General features: G+C 43.8%; 1 protein-coding gene across 4 annotated transcripts in view; it reads right to left on the bottom strand.

Annotated features, from left to right (window-relative positions):
• The window catches only part of CLOCK (clock circadian regulator), a 46,817-nt gene extending 28,828 nt beyond the window's left edge, over positions 1-17,989 (bottom strand). For 3 of the 4 annotated variants that reach the window (XM_072124188.1, XM_072124178.1, XM_072124194.1), the window contains exon 1: positions 17,807-17,989. The gene's annotated coding sequence lies outside the window, so the exon portion shown is untranslated. The remainder of the gene's footprint in view (positions 1-17,806) is intronic. The other variant, XM_072124171.1, reaches the window with a different exon arrangement.
• Between the last annotated feature and the right edge of the window lie 4,723 nt (positions 17,990-22,712).

Below are 22,712 nucleotides of genomic sequence, written 5' to 3'. Positions count from 1 at the left end.
TGCAGAAGGACCATTTTTAGAGGAAACTGGTCGTAATAAACCTTTATTAACTCTTTATTAATTCTTGGGTAGAGAATGAAACACATAGAGAGCCTGCCACTTTGAATTAAAAACTTTCATTGTACGATATAGATAAATAAAATTTACTTACTCATAGTTTCAGGCACCGTGATGGGGTAATCATCTTATATTTGTTATCCATGGCCTCCTTCCTTCAAAAACGAACTTTTAAAATTATGCTAATGAGCCAGAAGGGCTCCTGGGGTGTTACCAGGGCCCCTCCGTGCTCTGGCTTCACAGGCTCAGCACTTCCCCGTCACTTCTGAAACTCACTGCAGCACAGGAAGTTTCGGCACATAGAGGGGATGGAGGGGCGCTGGTTACAACCCCCAGGAGCCCTCAGCATAATTATAAAGGTTGATTTTAGAAGGGTGGAGGCCATGAATAACAAGATGATTACCACAGTCACGGTGCCCAAGTCTATGAGTAAGTAAATTTCATTTAACTATATTGTACAATGAAAGTTTTTAATTCAAAGTGCCAGGCTGTCTTAGTGTTTCATTAAGAGTCAATAAAAGTTTATTATGATCAGTAATAGCAGCAAACACTTACCGGGAAAACCCAGGATCGGTGCTAGCCGGCATTAAAGAGCCGGTGGTGATTGGGCGCTACCATCCTAGCTTAGATAGTTGCTCCCCGTGACGTCATTGGAGACGTTGCTATGACACCCTCACACAAAGACCTGAGGGTGTCATATTTTAGGCTATTACAATGTGCAATTTACACATATACTGCCTTACTGTAGTGTGGCAGTATATGGTAGGATCAGACAACCTAGGGTTAAAGTACCCTAGAGGGTCTGAAAAAAGTTAAAAAAAAACTAAAAATTCAAATCAAATTAAAATATATTAAATATATTTTTTAATATATTATATATATATATTTTTTAATATATATTATATATACACACACACAGGTTTTTATTTTTGTAATAATTATTATTATATTTGTGAAACTATAAAACCTATACAAATTTGGTATCCCTGTGATCGCACCAACCCAAAGAATAAAGTAGACATGTCATTTGGGGCGCAAATGCAAGCCCACAAGAAAATGGCGCAAATGCATTTTTTCCCCCGCATATGGAATTTTTTCCCTTTTCCTAGTACACGGCATGGAATACCGTATATACTCGAGTATAAGCCGACCCGGGTATAAGCCGAAACCCCTAATTTCAACACAAAAAACTGTGAAAACCATTTGACTCGAGTATAAGCCGAGGGTGGGAAATGCATTGGTTACAGCCTCCCAGTATATAGTCTGCCAGCCCCTGTAGCATACAGCCTGCCCAGCCCCTGTAGCATACAGCCTGCCCAGCCCCTGTAGCATACAGCCTGCCCAGCCCCTGTAGGAAAAAAAATAACACTGTACTCATCTTTCCGACGTCCCCCATAGGTCCTTTTCTGTCTCAGACAGAAGAGGACCTATGATGTCAGAAAGGTGAGTTTTGACTTTATTTTTTAGTTGACTCGAGTATAAGCCGAGTTAGGGTTTTTTGAGCACAAATTTTGTGTTGAAAAACTAGGCTTATACTCGAGTATATAAGGTATTAAAAACCATCACTATGATGTACAATTTATTACACAAAAGCAAAGCCATCACACAGCTTTTCACGTGGAAAAATAAAGAATTTAGAGATTTTTGAAAGTGGGGAGTGAAAATGGAAATGCAAAAACAAAAAAGGGCCTGGTCTTTAAGGGGTTAAGACAGCCTTTTAAAATGAGTGGTCACCTATCCTGATAGGACTGGTTGAATATATAAATAAAATAGATAATTTCCTAAAGAAAGGTGTCCCTGCAACGTATGACCATGACACAGAGCAGCCTCTATTGGTAACAATAGGGGGGGGTTCTATTCAGAAACTTGGATTTTTTTTTTTTGTTGGGAGGAGGGAGTTTTGAGTGATTTATCTTAGAGGGTGTTAAAGCTGGCATCTGAGTCTTTTTTTTTTTAGTAACCCCCCTTCTAATCACTTCCTCCATCTAAAGGGCAGGTGAGTTTACACAAAAAACAAAAGTGGGATTTTTTTTTTTCTTATAACATCAACATCCGGATGCCAAAGATAACTCAGACACAATATTGGGAAACTCCGTTGTCTCAAACCCTTGCTAGCGGGTGCAAAAAGGACCATTGCGTCCAAAAAAAGTCGCAAAAAGAAGCGTGAAGTGATAAATAGGAGCTGGAGCCGATATTTGTGTTATTATTTCAAAAACACTTTTTAATGTCTAATCATTCCAGCAATATACTCCAAAGAATATCACTTTTTCAGTATACACATACGAACAGCAGATGGCTTTATATGTAAATGAACATAAATTTCTATTTCATTAAAGGGAATCTGTCCGCAGATCATACAAACTGCATACAGTGTAAAAGGAGCGCAATTTGTTATACCCCTATAATATATCGTCCAGCCAGCAGTTCTTTTCTTTTTTGGGAATGAGTGCAGTCTACAACACATTAAAGGGAACCTGTCACCAGGGACCTCATTTTTCACTAAAGACAAATCTGCCTCACTGCCTTTTCTAAGCATTTGCATTACAATATAATTGTGTGTTTTAACGTACTCTTGCATCCTGACAAAATCCTGGAGTAGTCACAGGGGCTGGGCTTTGGTTTGGATGCATTTCAAAAAACAACATGTGACTTGTCTGAGCTGCAGGCTGCCTCCATCTTTGTGCTCCTATACAGCTTGTCCCTCCCCCGCTGATGTCAGGCTGACCAGGCTGTGACCTCTGAGAAGGAGCAGGAGGAGGAGCTGTACAGGACCACAAAGGTGGGGGCCAACCTCTGGTTTGGATGCATTTCGAAAAACAACACGTGCATTGTCTGTGTTACTCACTCCTCAGAGGTTGGCCCCCACCTTTGTGGTCCTGTACAGCTCCTCCTCCTGCTCCTTCTCAGAGGTCACAGCCTGGTCAGCCTGACATCAGCGGGGGAGGGACAAGCTGTATAGGAGCACAAAGATGGAGGCAGCCTGCAGCTCAGACAAGTCACATGTTGTTTTTCGAAATGCATCCAAACCAAAGTCCAACCCCTGGGACTACCCCAGGATTTTGTCCGGGAGCAAGGGAAGTTATAACACACAATTATATTGTAATGCAAATGCTTACAAAAGGCAGAAAGACAGATTTGCACTGCAGGTGTGATGAGGTCCCTGGTGACAGGTTCCCTTTAAATTGGGGGAGTGTATACACTAACACATTTAGGCTCGGGCCACCACAAAGCTGCACCACTGCTCCTCCCTTTGCGACATGTGTAATAGTTGTAATAGTCACATGACAAAATAACCCATTTGCACGACTTGTACAAAAACTTTATGCACTCGATTATTTGCTTCACTGTTACCCAAAACTTTCAGTAAAAATAGTGTGAACAACAAAAACTTTATGCACTACGATGAAAGTTGCCGTTTTCTACATCCCAATCCACTGCTCAGCATACTGGCCTCCCGTATACACATCTAGAGACGTCAGCGATGGAGATGCTACAAGGTGCTGATCTCACAGCTCATAGACACTGTGGGAATATCATTGCAACACTGCGCTGTGTAAACAGGCCTGAAGGGATTTATCTGGCACACGCTGTAAAAGAGCAAGTCAATGAACTCGCGTCTTATTGTCCTAGTAACCTGCTGGCCCAGTTACCTACTTTCCCTAGAAATGCTCACATCACACAGCGTCAGGTTTATGCACAGAAACAAAGGTTACAAAAAAAATTCTTATCAGTTCAAGACCGGGCTATCGCAACCACTTCGCTATAACTACTTGCGATGGAAAGCTCTGATTTACTACTCTACTTCACTTGTTAAAAATTATTTCTGCAAAACCGTGGGACTGTCATATTTATATACAGGCAGTCCCCGGGTTACGTACAGGATAGGTTCTGTAGGTTTGTTCTTAAGTTGAATTTGTATGCAAGTCGGAACTGTATACTTTAGAATTGCAACCGCAGACAATTTTTTTTTGGTCTCTGTGACAATTGGATTTTAAAAATGTTGAATTGTCATAAGAACCAGGGTTAACAATAAAGCTTACCATATATACTCGAGTATAAGCCTAGTTTTTCAGCACAAAAAAATGTGCTGAAAACCCAAACTCGGCTTATACTCAAGCACAAAAAAAAAAAAGGTTTTACCAGGTTTTTGTGGTAAAATTAAGGGCCTCGGCTTATACTTGGGTCGGCTTATTCTCGAGTATACACAGTAATTACAGACTCCTTTAATAACTGTTTTAGCTGTTTATTATAGCCCAGGGCTAAAGTAAAGTAAATTACGATCATCCAGAGCTCCGTGTGTGACTAGGGGTTATCTGTAAGCCAGGTGTTCTTAAGTAGGGGACCCCCTGTGCTGAGCCAATAACATAAAATCAAGGAATTGCAGTTTTCTCATCCCTTTTCACAATCTATAGTCCCAGGCTGCTATGATCAGCTGTAAGGTGTCTGTAATGAAGCTTTATTGATAATCCTTGGTCCCATTACAGCAAAAATGTTGAAAATCCAATTGTCACTGGGGCAAAAAAAAAAATTTTTTTGCTTGGAACTACAATTATAAAATATACAGTTTCCACTTACATACAAATGCAACTTAAGAACAAACCGACGGACCCTATCTTGTATGTAACCCGGGGACTGCGTATTTACAGATGAATGGAGCTTAGTGGAGAAGCCATGTTTTTAACATTCTGCAAATAATGGAAACTTACCAGACTCGTACATGAAGACTTTCATATAGACTGAAATTAATGTAAAGATTATGTCAGAGGAACAAAAAAAAAAAAAAAAGTTGCACATTCTCCCGGCTTTTTGCAGCCTGAATAAGGTAAGGTGAGATAAGTTATCTTGCAAAGTCTACACGTGTGCAAAAGAATATCAAATATCACGTGGTTGGTACCGGCGGCAACAGAAAACATTCTTGTCATGTGGAACTTGCTAGTCAACGAGTTCAGGGAGTTCAAGTTTAAGGCCGAAGGTCACATTCAACTTTAAAGGCAAAGTAACTTGTATGTGACACACGCACTAGGAGCAAGAACATCTCTCCCGAGTTACGTACAAGATAGGTTCTGTAGGTTTGTTCTTAAGTTGAGATTGTATGCAAGTCGGAAATGTGTACTTTATCATTTTAACCCAAACTTCATTTTTTTTGTCTCTGTGACAATTGGATCTTAAAAAATGTTGGGTCGTCATAAGAACCAAGGGTCACAACAAAGCTAAGTTGCAGACACTGTTAATAATTATTATATCTGTTTATTGTAACCTGGGGCTAAATTACAGTAAATTACCAACATCCAGAGGTCAGTCTGTAACTAGGGGTCGTCTGTAAGCCGGGTGTTCTTAAGTAGGGGGACCGCCAGTATTTTCAATCACATAGTGGACTGATTAGAAGGCTTATACCTTCATTATTCATCACCATGTATGAAATGTGACTATGATTATCCAGACACTTGCTAGGTAACAGGAATTCTCTGGTAAGAAATCTTAGGAAAGCAAGAACTAGGATACATGTTGTGGAGAGAATTGTCTATAGGGTCATCCCACAGTCACAACTGTATAGCACTGTAACCTATGGCAAACCTCCCCTACAAATCCTGGCTACATTGATAACACTTATGTACATCTGCTTAAAGGGGTTTTCCAGTTTCAGCACCTAAAAGTTATTGGTGGAAATTTATCAGAAGGGTCTGTGAACATATCTGTTCTAGTTGCCAACTGCAACCAATCAGAGCTCAGCTTTTATATTCCTACTGCTGTTTATAAAATTACAGCTTAGCTCTGATTGGTTTCCATGGGAAAGATTTTTTTTATCCACGGCTTCCTTCCTTCACAAATTAAATTTTTAAATTACACTAATGAGTCAGAAGTTATCTGGGAACCGTTACCAGAGCCCCTCTGTGTTGCAGCTTTGCAGGCTGTTACACTGTGCACTTCCATCACAAGGAGGGGGAACACCAAGGGAGCAGGGGAAGGGCGAGACGGTGTAATAGGAGAGAGGTGAATGCACTTCTATTACACCCCAGTGTAGCCTTTATAAACTCGTTTCAGCCGCTGCAACATTTTTAGCAATGAGAAAAGTTGCAGAAAACCAACAACAGGATTTATGAAAACAAAAAATTCTGCAGCCAAATAAAGCGCCGGGAGACGCTGGATGTATTGAATGGAAGTATTTAGCGGCAGGATGAAGCGGAGGCTTTCATCCCTTTCTCAGGCGATGTTCCTAAAGAAAGAAAAGCGAATGAAACCACTTAGTGTGCGGAGCGTGCCGGCTCACAAAGCAGGTAGGTGAAGCACTCTCCTAGCAACTACTGCTAAAATTATCCCGACGCACTCTGAAGCAACCGGGAAAATAAAACAAAAACACAATCGTCTCGCGGCGTTGGGGTTAGATGCAATCCCCTCAATATTAATTCCTTGGCTCAAGTTTTACTACTCGATGACCAACCTAGAAATCATAGGATAACAATACACAGTAACAGTCAGTGGATTACAACGATGACCCCGATCTTATGGGCACTACTACTACTACATTAAAAGGGGTTGTCCAGTGGTTGAAAAAAAAAAAAAAAAAAAGGCTGTTTTCTTACAAAAACAGCTCCTCTCCTCACCACGGGTAGTGCGTGCAACTAAGCTCCATTCATTTCTATGCAGCCGAGCTACAATACCAGCACTAGAAGAGCCGTTCTTGGAAGAAAGTAGCCATGTTTTTCAACTGCCGGACAACCCCTTTAACAACCTAGTCCTTTAGTTTTTACCATTACCATTATTCACTTCTTCAAAAATCCATAACTTTTATGTTTCCATGTACAACACCGTGTGTGGGCTTGTACTTCAATGTGATAGTATTTATGGCATGTACTGGAAAAAAAAGGTATTTTAAAATGCAGTGAAATAAGTGAAAAATGGCATTTGAGACATTTTCTCGTGAGCTTTGTTTTTACGGCTTTCATTGTGCGCTCCAGAGAACGCGTCTCCTTTATTCTTTAGTTCGGTCACGGGGATTCCATATTTATACAGATTTTATTCTGTTTTTCATACTTTGAAAATACGGAGTTGTGTGAGGCATCATTTTAGTTGCGGGACGAACTGACATTTCCTTTGCTACCGTTTCTGGAACTGTATGACCTTTGGATCACTTTTTATTAAAATGTTACATGTTGCAAAATCTTGAAAAAGTGGCGTTTTGGACATTTGGATGTTATCGTCCATTATGGGGTTAAACGCTGAGGATCGTTGAGATGTGACCATATCTGACATGTTTATGATTTTTACAATTTTTTTAATCAGTTGTAGGGAATTTTTTCTTAAACTTTTCTTTATTTCCTTATTTATTACTATTTTTCAGACCCCTTAGGTCACATTAACCCTAGGTTGTCTGATTGGCAGTATATGGGGTTTTTGCACATCATTTGTTACAATGTGCCCCAAGCACATTGTAACAGATCCCCAGAAACTACACAGTCATGGGTCTTATAAAGACACAAAGCTGTCATGGCGACAGATGAGGTCACCGGGAGCGTCGCTCAAAGCTAATATGGCAGTGGCAACACGCCACCAGCAGCATTCAATGGCTTAACACCCATGATCGGTTCTAGTGTTACCAGATCACAGGTCAGTAATAGGTTAAACTGTACGGGCAAACTAAAGATTCACAGGTGTGAGACACCAAAGCAGGCATAAATTAAAAGCCGGGGAAGCCGAAAGGCACTTGGGCACATTAAGCCTGAGGCCTCCGGCTGTTTTTCAAAGTTCATATTTCATTAATAAAGATGCCATAAAACAAGTTAAGAACGGTTCCCCCCCATTCCCTAGACTGAACGAGCATCTAATTGGGACACTCTACCAGCAGTAAACTGCTGGATGTCCTTTAAGAACAAGGGCATAGAAAGGCTAAAGAAGAGCGGATCCTGCCAGAGGGGGGCACAACACCAGTAAGTCAGCGTGCTTGGTTTACACTCCTTCATCCAGATGCTAGACGTCCTTTAATAGGGAAATATCTGGTGACAGGTTCCCTTTAAGTGGAATGGGTAAAAATAAAAATAATACATAAAAAGTATTAAAAATAGCTCAACTTTTTAAGGCAGCTTCTTCAACTTGACAAAAGAAGCAGTATAAACCCATCCTAGAAAAAGTATATATATTTTTTAAAACAGTGAATAATGTGCATGTAAAAAAAAAAAGAAACATCTTTGTCTTTCCTTCTTCACACGTCACTGAGAAGCGCGGGTTGTATTATAAGAAAACACTTTACTTGTGAGTCATCCTGGCAACAGGATCTGCTCCACTAGTTGTAATGATCGGAATTAGCAGGAATTGGCTTTCTCTTTTTAATAACCATAGCTGAAGGAGCAAATGTAAGATTAGGATCGTTCTTCTCTATGGATGTCTACATACCCTCTGATTTACCCACATGTACTAGAGGACCAGTCACCGCTCCTTACATCAGATTGCACATAAGCGAGAAAATCATTGTTTACAATTATGCCAATGAGACTGAAGAGCTCCTAGAGTTGTTACCAGAGCCCCTCCGTGCCGCTCATTCACAGGCTGAAGTGAGATTATAGCAGACTGTAGGAAGTGCTGAGGGAGCAGAGGGGGAGATAGTGTAACAGCCTGTGAAGCTACGGCATGGAGGAGTGCGGCTAACACCCTTCCTCCCTTTTAACTCATTAGCATACTTTTAAAAGTTGATTGTAAAAGAAAGGAGGCCATGGATAAAAAAAAATATATAAGAAGATCACCACAGTCACAGTGCCTTGGGCTATGAGTTACTGTCCCTGGTTCATCTATGCTTGATTTCGATATCTTTAAAGAAGCAACAGGTCTAGCAATCTTTCTGCTGTTCCATGCAATATCCATATAGGACAGTGGTGGCGAACCTATGGCACGGGTGCCAGAGGTGGCACTCAGACCATTGACCCCAAGACCGAGCTCACTAAACAGGACCAAATTCACCAAATCTTCCTGCAGACCCAGGAAATTTAAGAGATGCTGCAATCGGGGCTATTTTAAAATGACACTTCATTGGCTGTTTGGAACCGCGGTAAAAGTGAGAATGTTGATAGAACTGCAGAATATTCTTAATGTACAGAGAGACCCTGGAGAGAAGCTACAATGATAGTCTGAATGTGCCCTCCTTCTTTCAACTGTATTAGTGGCCTCAAGGGGCCTATACAATTGAGAGATGTTGAAGAGCAGGTAGCAATAATTTACTGCTAGAAATGCCATGTTGACACGTCATGGTAAATAAGTGGATTTTGGTTATAGTTTGGGCACTCTGTCTCTAAAAGGTTCGCCATCACTGATATAGGACAACTGGGAATATCTGTGCAAGCTACTTGGCTATATCCAACCCTAAATAAGAGTTCTGCAGATAGAGAGCTATTTCCAGTACTCCTATACATAACATGGAGAGGTGAACATAAACCCCGCTCTTGTGTCTGAAAGTGGCCCTAGCAGTCGAATCCCATTGATCAGACACGAAAACTGGCACAAATTAGATGGTGTCTGGGATCCAACAAGAGAAAATCTGCATGTTGATGTATGATATCAGTAAGAGATATGGTGGCAGCTTGTGCAGGACACCCTGTACAATGACTAGTAATCCTCATAATAAGTGATTTAGCTTCTCACACATGGAGAGGGTGTAGAGCCGGCATCTCATGACACTCCTCACACATCATATGAATGCAGGTCATTGTTCAGCACTTCTGTAACACTGCCCACCGCTCAGTTATGACATGGCATACGTCAATGTATTCTGGATCCACAAGGAAGTAATCCCTGCTCATGGCTAAGCTATATACGAGATGATATTAGGCACTTCCCTTAGAGGGTATCCTATAGGTTCCCCGCCACCCAATCCTATCAATGTTCACCCACAGAAACCATGCTCTAGGATTGTCATTCCAATCTTCTCCTTGAAAGTAACCATATAAGTGCAAACCATTAAACAGCTGAAAAAAAAAACCTACATTCCTTATCTTAACCCGCGAGCATTTAAGTAAACGTCCCCCAATGTCTGTTCTTATCAAACGACAGCATGGGTGCGAGACACCACACGGAGAACTAACTTACTGATATATTGCTACTGGGTGGAGAAGAGGGGGTGCCATTCTATAGCTTTCCCCAGGCAGCAGTGTTTAGCTTCACCCTTGTGTGCACCAACTAGAAATCCATATTAGTGGGGCCTTACTGCAAATTAGCATACAGTACGACCATGGGATAACACAGGGTACAGATGGCAGTTGCATGGGGGGATCCATCAACCATCATTCATGGCTGTACGTCTTTTATTGTCCTTCATATTCTGCAGCTGGTTGGTTAAGACCCCACTCCATCATTGCGCTTCTAGATCATCTGACATCTATTCTGTCAGTCCTGCTAGCAAGTTGGAAATCAGCAGCAATTATTGCTCAGAAAGGAAGGAGGATGCTAAGAGCCAAAGTAAATGGAGAAGGAAACACTAACTTGTACAACTGACTCGAGTAAAGTTTTCTGAAAAGTTAGTGACTTAATAAAGGAGGACAGTTTGGAGTGGGACGGCAGAGAAGTGGTTAAGGGTTTAGGATAATGCAGTCATCTATAAGTCGTCATTGATTTTACAGCACCTGCTGGTAAATGTCAGATAATAAATCAGTCTCGCTGAGAGTGCAGAAATATTTCTGACAGTGCCTGATAATGGAGAGATAACAATATGGGCCTTTTTCTCATATGTGGGTCAAGTAGATAAGGGGCCGAGCCCTCGGTGTGCTGCGAGGTGTGGCCGCATCACTGAGGATTTATGACACATGCAAACTGCATTCATAAATCTCCGGCGTATATAGTAGTCCTACCGTCTAGTATTACCTCTGGGGCTCCCTACATGTGCTAGGCTGGAACTACTCTAAGTAGTAAGCAAGGAAAGTGCAAGACATGACATTATCCACTACTATTGGTATGAATTTGATGTGGGTACAACCAGCTCTAAAATGAAAGGGTTAACTATACGGTGAATGCTGCAGATTTCCTCCTCTCTGCGTCTCTTTACCAAAGAGCAATAACTATTACAGTCCATACAAACTGGAATATATAAATATTCTTCCATAAGAGGCCTGAGTATTATTACACAGCTTATCCTCCTATCTCCCAGCACCACAAACATAACACACAGAATACGGGACGGAACCACGGAAGGCCTGAGTAATAATGAGCCTTTTACCTTGAGCGTAATAAAAAAAAAAATGATGATGAATTGTGGTTACGGTTGATGTCACAAGTGGTTAAGAGTATCTGCATCCGAGGTTCTAAAAGGTCATTTAAAGGGGTATTCCAGCAAACATCAATGTGAATCCAGATAACTCTGCTTAGGAGAAGGTCACTGAATCACAGCAAATCAGGCCTGATGCAGACTTCCATGTTCTGGCCATAACCCAGATGAGCACCCGGCCTGTCACATAGACACCGCTTCAGGCTGCAAAGCGGCAAAGGATCAAGTGACCTGAGCTGCGGTCACATAACCTTCTATCAGAGGCACTAACTGGAGGGGGTGCCACCAAACCACGTGTGCTGCCCGCGGGCGCTGCAATCCTGCAAAAGATATTTTCCTCCTTTGTAGGATTTCAGTGAGGGTCGCAGCGCTTGTAGCGGTTACCCACCGTTTAAACAAATAAATCACCAAGCGTATTTATACACTTGTTGGTTATTAGGGGAGTAAATCGGCCTTTTCAAGCGTCATAGACACTTAGAGGTGTTATTGCGACTTCTGTACCCGTACTATCGAATAGAGTGCAGCAAGAATAGGACCCCCTTCTCCAAATTACTGGTGGTCCTGTTCTGCTAATAGGTGGAGGTCCTACCAGTCGGAGCCTCACCGATCAGTTTGTTATCCGCTATTCTGTGGATAAACAACAGCATGCATCCCCATCATTACCAAGCACATTTAATTTCGCATTTCCATTTTTCTATTTATCAATAATCGTACAATACCTGGAGAAAGAAAAGCCTTTAACACACACACATCATATATATATATACACACACACACACATCATATATATATATATATACACACACACACACATCATATATATATATATACACACACACACACACACATCATATGGACACTGGCCTCTGTTTAGTTTGCTGACTTTTGCAGCATCGAAGGCTGCGCACAACAGAACCAAATGGCCCAGTAGTAAGGATCACACCCTATATAGGCCGAATGAAATAAGACATACAGAATACGCACGGTCAGCAAGCGCCTTTACATGCTTATGTTGCAAGTTCAATGTCTCATGGCTGGACAAGCAAACAGCAGACAGGTGGCCGCTGTGTTATTACTGTATGTCTCATGTACAGTCACATTACATGGACCAGTTTAGACCAGGCAGCCTCCAAAAAGGAGATTAGAGAAGTAGGTATTGAGTCTTTTTTCTTTTCCCTGTGAAAACTCTTTTTTTTTAGAAATAACACAAGACTAGGGTGGGGAGGGGGCGTTGAGGCATTAAAAAAAAAAAAAACCTCTCTAGTTTCATCTTTATCTGACTTTAGTTTTTAACAGGAACATTCCCGGTATAGGAATTTCCTCTGCAGACATGTCTGGTAGTACACAAGTATAACCCCAGTCAGGCTGCATATGGGACACACCCCTTTGACTAGTATAATAGTGACACCCAGCTGTCAATTTATACTTCTATTTCTAGGAGGTATAAACTGCGCTGAACTGTGAGAAAAGTGTCTTAGGAGTCATCATTTCATAAATACTAAACCAGACAAGTCAGGGGAGGCGACAAATTGCTTAATATGTTAATAGAAGTTCAACAGAGGTGAGCCTAGACCGTCCTCAGTGCGGTTTATTTAGATGATCCATCTCCTGCGTAGGGCTAATAGTACCCTGAGGCAGAGGAGGGACGGCTGGAGATTCGCCACCACAAACATATATTCAGGGGTTATTAAAGAACTAAGTCCTATGTGTTTCTCCTGCTACGTAATTCAGCGGCTCTTCTTCCACTAAGACAGCGACACATGAGAGCTTAGATGTGCCATAAAAAAATTTAAAAAATAGGAAAACACTGCATATAAATATTTATAGCTACTAAAGTCAAACACTGCATCCAAAACAAGCAAATAAATTCTGCTAGTAATATGACCATCACCTTTCTTACTCTATACGTAAAAAGAAAACCTGTTGCACCTTCAGGGTGGGGTTTTCCAGTGTATTGACTACCTCTCCTATTATGTTATTCTATTACAGTGGTGGCGAACCTATGGCACTGGTGCCAGAGGCGGCACTCAGAGCCCTTTCTGTGGGCACCCGGGGCATCGCCCCAGCACCAGACAGGACTCAAAGAATCTTCCTGCAGTTCCAAGCAACTTAAAAGATGCGGCTTTCAGTCATATTTTGATACTTGCTTCGCTACTTGGGACTGTAGGTAAAGGGAGAATGAGTAGACAGGGCCGAATTATCTTTGGAGGACCTCCTGCTGGCCCCTACAGGTCTACAGAGGGACACTGGAAAGAAGCTAAAATGATGCAAATTTTCCATCTTTCTACTGTGTTACTGTCCTCAGGAGGCCAATATGATTGAAAGTTGTTGAACAGGGAGCAATAAGTTACTGCTTTAATTTTTGGATGGCACCTCGCGATAAATAAGGGGGTTTTTGGTTTGCAGTTTGGGCACTCGGCCGCTAAAAGGTTCACCATCACTGTTCTATTACATTTCTACAAATGTCCCCTATATATCCTCAATATAGTGTAAAATAGTAATAGCAAAAATACTGCAACACAGTAGTAATACAGTGTATGGGACAAATCTTCTAGCACTCACCCATAGACCACGGTCACACGCTAGATCTGAATTGTGGTTAGAAATGCAATTCAAGAGAAGTGGAGAGCTGTCTCTCCCGATCATATGTACATTTCAACATAAACGCTTGCTATAGAGAACAAGCAGCGTTCCACTGGTAAACAAAGCAAGACACGCATGTCCTGCTAACAATCACAAGTGTCTTGATCTTAACACTGATCAGGAGAAACATCTCCCTGCAGCGTTTGAATTGAATTTCTAAATGCAATTAAATCACAGCATTCAAGGTGTAGCACATGGCTGGGTGGAGAAAGGAGGGGAAGTGAACACTCCTCACCCCTCCCCTCTCCATTAAAAGCCAATCGGTCACACCACAAATACGAACATGTCCTATATATTGCGGTGCTCCCAACTGGCTCATTTGTCATAGACGGCCTGATCACGGGTCCCCATACAGTCGTGTGAAAAGGGCCTTAGATGTGCCCATAGAAGGAGAACATTATATTTTTTAAGTTGGGGAAAAAAAAAAAAAAAGATTTGAAAAGTTTCTTTTTTTAATGTGTATTCTATAGAAAATAAGTCATATTAAAACAAAAGTTTTATCTTGTAATATTCCTAATTCCTTCATGTAGTGATTCAATTGTTGTATCAATCTTTATAATGTTAAAATTTCAAAGAAGAATTGAAAATTTAAAAAATGTATAATTCACACACGTTAGTTGTTCCTGCAAAAAAAAGTGCTGCTACTTCACCTATAACTCTGATTATTGCTATCCCAAAGAGGAAGTTTACAATTTTACTGGTATGAGACAAGAACAACTTATGGCTGGGGTGGTAGAACTGTGCCACAATTTTGCCATTTTGCCCACCATCACATTGAGCAGGGCCCTCATTCCTATTTATTCATCTGCCCGTATTATTGCTCTGCATAGTCTTATTTTGTCTGTATATGTGCCCCATGACCTGTAAAGCGCTGCAGTGTATTATTGCGCTATATAAAGAGTTATTATTTATCATCAAGCTCTGTGCCAACAATCATACCATACTCTGCAAAGGAAAAATCAGGATGAGGAGAATATTAGAAAAATTCAGCCTCTGCAAATGACTATGCGCCTAGGACCCAGTGATCCTCTGCAACTTTACATGGAATGAAAAAGTAGGTTGTGTGGAGCGCCGGCGGATGATAAATGTCCCCTGGTGAATGAAGAGACTGCGCTATTGCCGTCGATAGTCGAGCCTTGACCGATCGCAGGCTGTAGCAAATATACCAGCCCAGACCCAGGCACACTCCACCACCGGCCATGCCCCCTACACGTGCCTCACCGCACCATGACCGTGCATAATACAAAGTCTATGGCCCACTGGGGGTGAAAGTCCTCGGGGGGCGGCGATCGGTTAAAAAAAAATAATTAATAAAATATTAAAAAGTTCAAATCACCCCCCTTTCCCTAGAACGGATATAAAACATAATAAACAGTAAAAATCACAGACATATTAGGTATCGCCGCGTCCCAAAATGCCCGATCTATCAAAATATAAAAACGGTTACGGCCGGCGGTGACCTCCGAGGCGGGAAATGGCGCCCAAATGTCCGAAATGCGACTTTTACACCTTTTTACATAACATAAAAAATGAAATAAAAAATGATCAAAATGTCGCACAGACCTCAAAATGGTAGCAATGAAAACGTCGCCTCATTTCGCAAAAAATGACCCATCACACATCTCCGTGCGCCAAAGTATGAAAAAGTTATTAGCGTCAGAAGATGGCAAATTTTTTTTCCTTTTTTGTACACATTCGTTTAATTTTTGAAAATGTATTAAAACACAATAAAACCTGTATAAATTTGGTATCAGCGCGATCGCACCGAACCAAAGAATAAAGTAGGCATGTTATTTGGAGCGAAGAGTGAAAGTCGTAAAAACTGAGCCCACAAGAACGGTTTTTTTTCAATTTTTCCACATTTGGAATTTTTTTTCAGCTTCGCAGTACACGGCATGTTAAAATAAATAACATCACGGGAAAGTAAAATTTGTTACGCACAAAATAAGCCCTCACACAGGTCTGTACACGTTAAAATGAAAAAGTTATGGATTTTTGAAGTTGGAGAGCGAGAAATCAGCCGAAAAACCCTGCGTCCTTAAGGGGTTAAAGGAAACCTACCACCACAGATCTACCTATTAAGGTAGATCGAGTGGTAAGTGCCTCAATCGTACGTGAGGATAGTCCTTTTAAGGGCTAATCCTCACGTCCCCTGTATCCTTTTCTAACATTTACTTCCCTAATATGCTAATTTTCTAAAGAGGTTACTGGGGCGTGGAGTAGCCGGAGCGAGGCTACACGGCGTGGCTACTCCATGCCCCAGTAGCCTGTTTGATTCTCCTACCGGCATATCTTCGACACGCAGCTCCTTGTCAGCTAAGCCACAGTTCTTCGCATGCGCAGTAGCTCCGGAGAAGTAACCGTGCAGCCGCATGTCTGCGTCCTGCACATAAGCAGAACACCAGCTTTGCAGACGAGGGCGCGCAGCTCCTCGTAGCTGTGCACCAAAGATATGCCGGTAGGAGAGTCAAGGAGGCTACTGGGGTGTGGGGTAGCCGCGCCGTGTAACCTCAGCTCCAGCTACCCCGCGTCCAAGTAGCCTCTTTAGAAAATTAGGGCAACAAAAGTTAGAAAAGGATACAGGGGACGTGAGGATTAGTCCTTAAAAGGAATATCCTCACGTACAATAGAGGCACTTACCACCCGATCTACCTTAAGAGGTAGATCCCTGGTGGTAGGTTTCCTTTAACGTGTAAGAAGCAGGAAAAGTGGATCTGAGTGACTCTGACATGGGCCAAATTGTAGCTAAATTTTGACTGTGTTACAGCATCCTCAGCACTGTAAGTCAAATTAAAAGGTCTTTCCAGTTTCTCTGCAGAAAACTTGGAGCCACCAACCCCCATTCATCCGATTCCGGCACACATAACACCACACCTCAACTCCCACTCACTCCAACAGGAGCTAAGCTGCAGTTTTGAGGACCAGACACTACAAAGAGAATGTGCGGTTGGAGTCTCATTTCCATTCTCTGCTTTTATTCTGGTACCAGAGGATGTTTCGAAATTGAGGATTCAAGAGTAGCAAATCCATCAATCTGGTATTTATGAGCTGGAAAAGCCCTTTAATGCTTTCTACTATAGCAAGGATCCAAGACACACATTGCATGGCATATACAGTTACGTAGCTCCATACTGATTGGAGCGAGGATCAGAACTGGACCAGGGAGTAATAGAAGTTCTGGATCACCTCCTCCTATGCACACAGCTATACACAGAATGGGTCTATGGGACAGCGCAGGTATATGACATCTTCTGGCAGATAATAAGGGATACCAGATTATCGGACCCCCACTAATGCTGTCAATAGCTTCACTTAGGATCAGTTCTTACAATCTGAACAACCCCTATAACGCATAATCTCATCCCATCACGACAGAGGGAGCCAGACCCCCACAACTGTGATCATTGGACGCCCAGTCACACCCCACCCATCAGTTACCCCCTTATATAATCTGCTGCACAATATTAGGCAGGTGGTTTGTGTGTTACATGTCATCAGTGAGTGTAAACCATGTTACACGATCCATGGCCTCACACACAGCACGAAGAGCAACACAACACTGGAATGACATAATGACCAAGGATTATGTAGCAAAACAGAACATAAGACCCTGCAGCACATTATATAATGCACAGAGCAGCCCCGGCCTTCCTCATACACACAGGACACAGCTGTCAGTGGAGGCAGAGCAGGGGCTGTGCTCAGTACTGCGGCTGCCCTGCACATAGAGGGCGCTGTCGCGCAGCAGCAGTAAAGTTGTCTCGTCTATCAGGGGGTGTGTCCTATCCGGCAGCACAAGTGTTACACAAGGATAACAGGGCTCCCGCGCTCCGTGCACACAGCGCGCTCCCCGGGGGTGCTCACCAGGCGGTACCGCAGCTCCGATCCGTTCCCGCCGCTCACGCCTCGGGACTCCTGCCGGTTCCTGGACCTGGTTGCGATGACTCCCGCTGTCTGCGCACTGCGAGCGCCGTAGCTCCGTCACTCCTCCACCATCACTAATGCCTCCGCTCTGCGCAGGCGCAGCCCAGCCCAGGAAACAGCTACAAGGGAGATCCTAGGACACATCAGGGAATACGTGCTACTGCGCAGGCGCCCTGTCCATGCACGTGACCGCCCCTCTTCTTCCCCGCGAGCCGGCCGAATCCCGAACGCGAACAGCCGCAGTGTGTGCACTAGCATATGCGTCTTTCTAGGTAGCCCGTCATTTCCACGTGGCTGCAGGGAAGGGAAATGATGTGTTTTATTTATCTCATATTACAAAATAATGCTCCTTATTCCCACAGATGTAACACAAATTACAGTTATGTGAAAGTTTTTCTTCTTAGAGAAATAAGGGTGCACATTCGCAAAGTCAGGTTTTTAGATGCAGATTTTGATGTGCAAACCAGGAGTGAAGTGAAAAGGAGAGCTTTAGCATCTCTCAATTTTATACCTTCTAACCCATTATGATCCACACCTGCTTTTGACTTTAAATCTACCATCAGGATGAAGGACTGTAAACCAGGCACACTGACATACTGGTGTGTGCCCCCTCTGGCAGGATTTGTTCTTCTTTAAGCTTCATAAGCCCTTGCTTTTACAAAAAATAAGGCTTTACAATATATGCAAAAGAGCCTTAGGGGCTCCAGGCTCCATTAACATCTATGGAGCCTGAGGGCGCGTTCACACGTTCCGCTAGCGCCGCGTTCATAACGCGACGCTACCGCACAGGGGGCGGAGTTTGGGGCGATCGCATATGTGTTTCCAGAGAAACGCATGCGATCGGGTTATTAATCGCATGCATTTCCCGGGAAACGCATATGCGATCGTCCCGAGCCCCGCCCACTGTACGCTAGCGTCGCGTTATGAACGCGACGATAGCGGAACGTGTGAACGCGCCCTAAGGCTGGCGCCACACAGGGCGCTTTGTCTGCGCTTGCAAACGCAAACGCAGACAAAGTCGCGCCCACCGGGGCGGGCCTCGGCCCGATCGCATCGGCGTTTCTATGGAAACGCCTGCGATCGGGAACGAGCCGCCGGTGTTTTGCGTTAATTTAACGCGAAACACCGGCGGCTCGTTCCCGATCGCAGGCGTTTCCATAGAAACGCCGATGCGATCGGGCCGAGGCCCGCCCCGGTGGGCGCGTCTTTGTCTGCGTTTGCGTTTGCAAGCGCAGACGAAGCGCCCTGTGTGGCGCCGGCCTGAAGCTCCTAAGGCTCATTTGCATAATGTTTAATGCAAGGGCATGAAAAGCTAAAAGATCAGTAGATCCTGCCAGATAGGGAAAACACCAGCATGTATGTGTGCTGTGTATAAATTCCTTGATCTTAAAGGGGTTTTCCCATGAAGGAAAGTTAGACCCTATCTACGGGCCTAAAAACGCCATTTGTGATATCACCCTAAGTTGCCGATCAGTGGGGGTCTCAGTGCTGAGATCCCCGCAGATCACGTAAACGAGGGGTCCGTCGGATCAATGGAGCGGACGGCCATGCATGACTGTTCTGCTCCATTAATCTCTATGAAGTTGACGGAATTTGCTGAACGCCACCATCTCGTTTTTGCGATCTACGGGGATCTCCGCACTGAGACTCCCACTAATCAGCAAGTTTCTTTCGCGGGAAAACCCCTTTAATGGTAGATTTCCTTTAAAAACTTCATCCGCAAACCTGAATGTGTGAACGGGGCGTTAACTTTATTTCCCCATTGTGGGTTTCTGTGCTTCCATGCATGGTGGGTTTCTCTCCCTTTACAAATAACGAGAGGTTCTTATGTCTTTACTGACCAAAGCATGTCTAATGAATTTTCATACTTATTGGTTTATGGACCATAACTTTTTTGTGTACAATGTTGTAAAAAGAATTTTCTTTTTTTGTGAGACATAGGGATAGTTACGAATAAAAACTTAGGGGACTTTTTTTTTTCATTTTTAGTTCCTTGGAGGGTAAAAGTTACAAAAACTAGAGAATTTTTAATTTTTTTTTGTAATGTCCAGTGGTGGCGAACCTATGGCACGGGTCCTAGAGGTGGCACTCATAGCCATTTCTGTGGGCACTCAGACCATCACTCCAGGATAGAGTTCACCAAATAGGACCAAATCCACCTGCAGTCCCAGGTAACTCAAGAGATGCTGCTCTCAGCGCTGTTTTAAAAGGACATTTCATTGGCTGTTTGCAACTGTGGGAAAAGTGAGAAGGTGTTGACAGAACTGCAATATCTTTAGAGGTTCTCATTCTGGACCCAACATTCTTCCTCTACAGAGAGACCCTAGAGCAGTGATGGGCAACCTTTTGAGCTAGGTGTGTCAAAATTCGCCAAAAAAACTAGCATAACTCGGGTGCTGTGTCACCTTTAGGAAAAACCTAATTTTGTAATAACATATCCAGCAGCGGCCTCCCCTTATTAATAACATGCCCAGCAGCGGCCTCCCCTTATTAATAACATGGCCAGCAGCGGCCTCCCCTTATTAATAACATGTCCAGCAGCGGCCTCCCTTTACTACTAAAATACCCCTAGCGGCCTCCCTTTACTACTAAAATACCTCTAGCGGCCTCCCTTTACTACTAAAATACCCCTAGCGGCCTCCCTTTACTACTAAAATACCCCTAGCGGCCTCCCTTTACTACTAAAATACCCCTAGCGGCCTCCCTTTACTACTAAAATACCCCTAGCGGCCTCCCTTTACTACTAAAATACCCCTAGCGGCCTCCCTTTACTACTAAAATACCCCTAGCGGCCTCCCTTTACTACTAAAATACCCCTAGCGCCCTCCCTTTACTACTAAAATACCCCTAGCGCCCTCCCTTTACTACTAAAATACCCCTAGCGCCCTCCCTTTGCTACTAAAATACCCCTAGCGCCCTCCCTTTGCTACTAAAATACCCCTAGCGCCCTCCCTTTGCTACTAAAATACCCCTAGCGCCCTCCCTTTGCTACTAAAATACCCCTAGCGCCCTCCCTTTGCTACTAAAATACCCCTAGCGCCCTCCCTTTGCTACTAAAATACCCCTAGCGGCCTCCCTTTGCTACTAAAATACCCCTAGCGGCCTCCCTTTGCTACTAAAATACCCCTAGCGGCCTCCCTTTGCTACTAAAATACCCCTAGCGGCCTCCCTTTGCTACTAAAATACCCCTAGCGGCCTCCCTTTGCTACTAAAATACCCCTAGCGGCCTCCCTTTACTACTAAAATACCCCTAGCGGCCTCCCTTTACTACTAAAATACCCCTAGCGGCCTCCCTTTACTACTAAAATACCCCTAGCGGCCTCCCTTTACTAGTAAAATACCCCTAGCGGCCTCCCTTTACTATTAAAATACCCCTAGCGGCCTCCCTTTACTATTAAAATACCCCTAGCGGCCTCCCTTTACTATTAAAATACCCCTAGCGGCCTCCCTTTACTATTAAAATACCCTAGCGGCCTCCCTTTACTACTAAAATACCCCTAGCGGCCTCCCTTTACTACTAAATTACCCCTAGCGGCCTCCCTTTACTACTAAATTACCCCTAGCGGCCTCCCTTTACTACTAAATTACCCCTAGCACCCTCCCTTTACTACTAAATTACCCCTAGCACCCTCCCTTTACTACTAAAATACCCCTAGCGGCCTCCCTTTACTATTAAAATACCCCTAGCGGCCTCCCTTTACTATTAAAATACCCCTAGCGGCCTCCCTTTACTACTAAAATACCCCTAGCGGCCTCCCTTTACTACTAAAATACCCCTAGCGGCCTCCCTTTACTACTAGAATACCCCTAGCGCCCTCCCTTTAAATATAATATACGGTAATAATAAACTTACAAACTTACCCAGTGATGTCTTCTTCCCTGTAGCTTTACTGCAGGCGGCTCGGCACCTCCAGGTTGCACCGTGCGCCTCGGGTCACATGACTGACGTGACCTGACGTCAGGTCGCCTCAGTCACGTGATGAACAGCGCGCATTGCAGCCTGGAGGAGCCGGAGGAGTTGCAGAAGGTGGGCGGACCAACGCGGCGCCGGACAGGTAAGCAGGGGGCAGAAACACAGGGACGGGGGCGGGACATTACCACAGGGGCAGCACATTACACAGGGACATTAACACAGGGGGAGCACATTGCACAGGGACAGAAACACAAGGACGGGGGCGGGACATTAACATAGGGGTAGCACATTACACAGGGGGAGCACATTGCACAGGGACGGGGGCGGGACATTAACATAGGGGTAGCACATTACACTGGGACATTAACACAGGGGGAGCACATTGCACAGGGACAGAAACACAAGGACGGGGGCGGGACATTAACATAGGGGTAGCACATTACACAGGGACATTAACACAGGGGGAGCACATTGCACAGGGACGGGGGCGGGACATTAACATAGGGGTAGCACATTACACTGGGACATTAACACAGGGGGAGCACATTGCACAGGGACGGGGGCGGGACATTAACATAGGGGTAGCACATTACACAGGGGCAGCACATTACACAGGGAGGGGGGCGGGCGCTGGGCGGCCGCGTGTCAGCAAAAATGACTATGCGTGTCAGTGCTGACACGCGTGTCATAGGTTCGCCATCACTGCCCTAGAGAGAAGCTAAAATGTCTTAGTCTGAATTTGCCCCCCTTATTTCAACTGTATTGGTGGCCTCAGGGGGCAGATACAATTGAAAGATGTGGAAAACAGGTAGCAATACGTTATTGCTTAAAATACCATGTTGGCACTTCAGGGTAAATAAGTGGATTTTGGTTGTAGTTTGGGCACTCCCTCTCCAAAAGGTTCTCCATCACTGGTATATATCTTTTTCAGTT

This window comes from Engystomops pustulosus, chromosome 1 (assembly GCF_040894005.1).
Source record: "Engystomops pustulosus chromosome 1, aEngPut4.maternal, whole genome shotgun sequence".
Lineage (NCBI taxonomy): Eukaryota > Metazoa > Chordata > Amphibia > Anura > Leptodactylidae > Engystomops > Engystomops pustulosus.
Note: the sequence above shows the minus strand (reverse complement) of the source record. Positions and strands in the feature narration are given on the sequence as shown.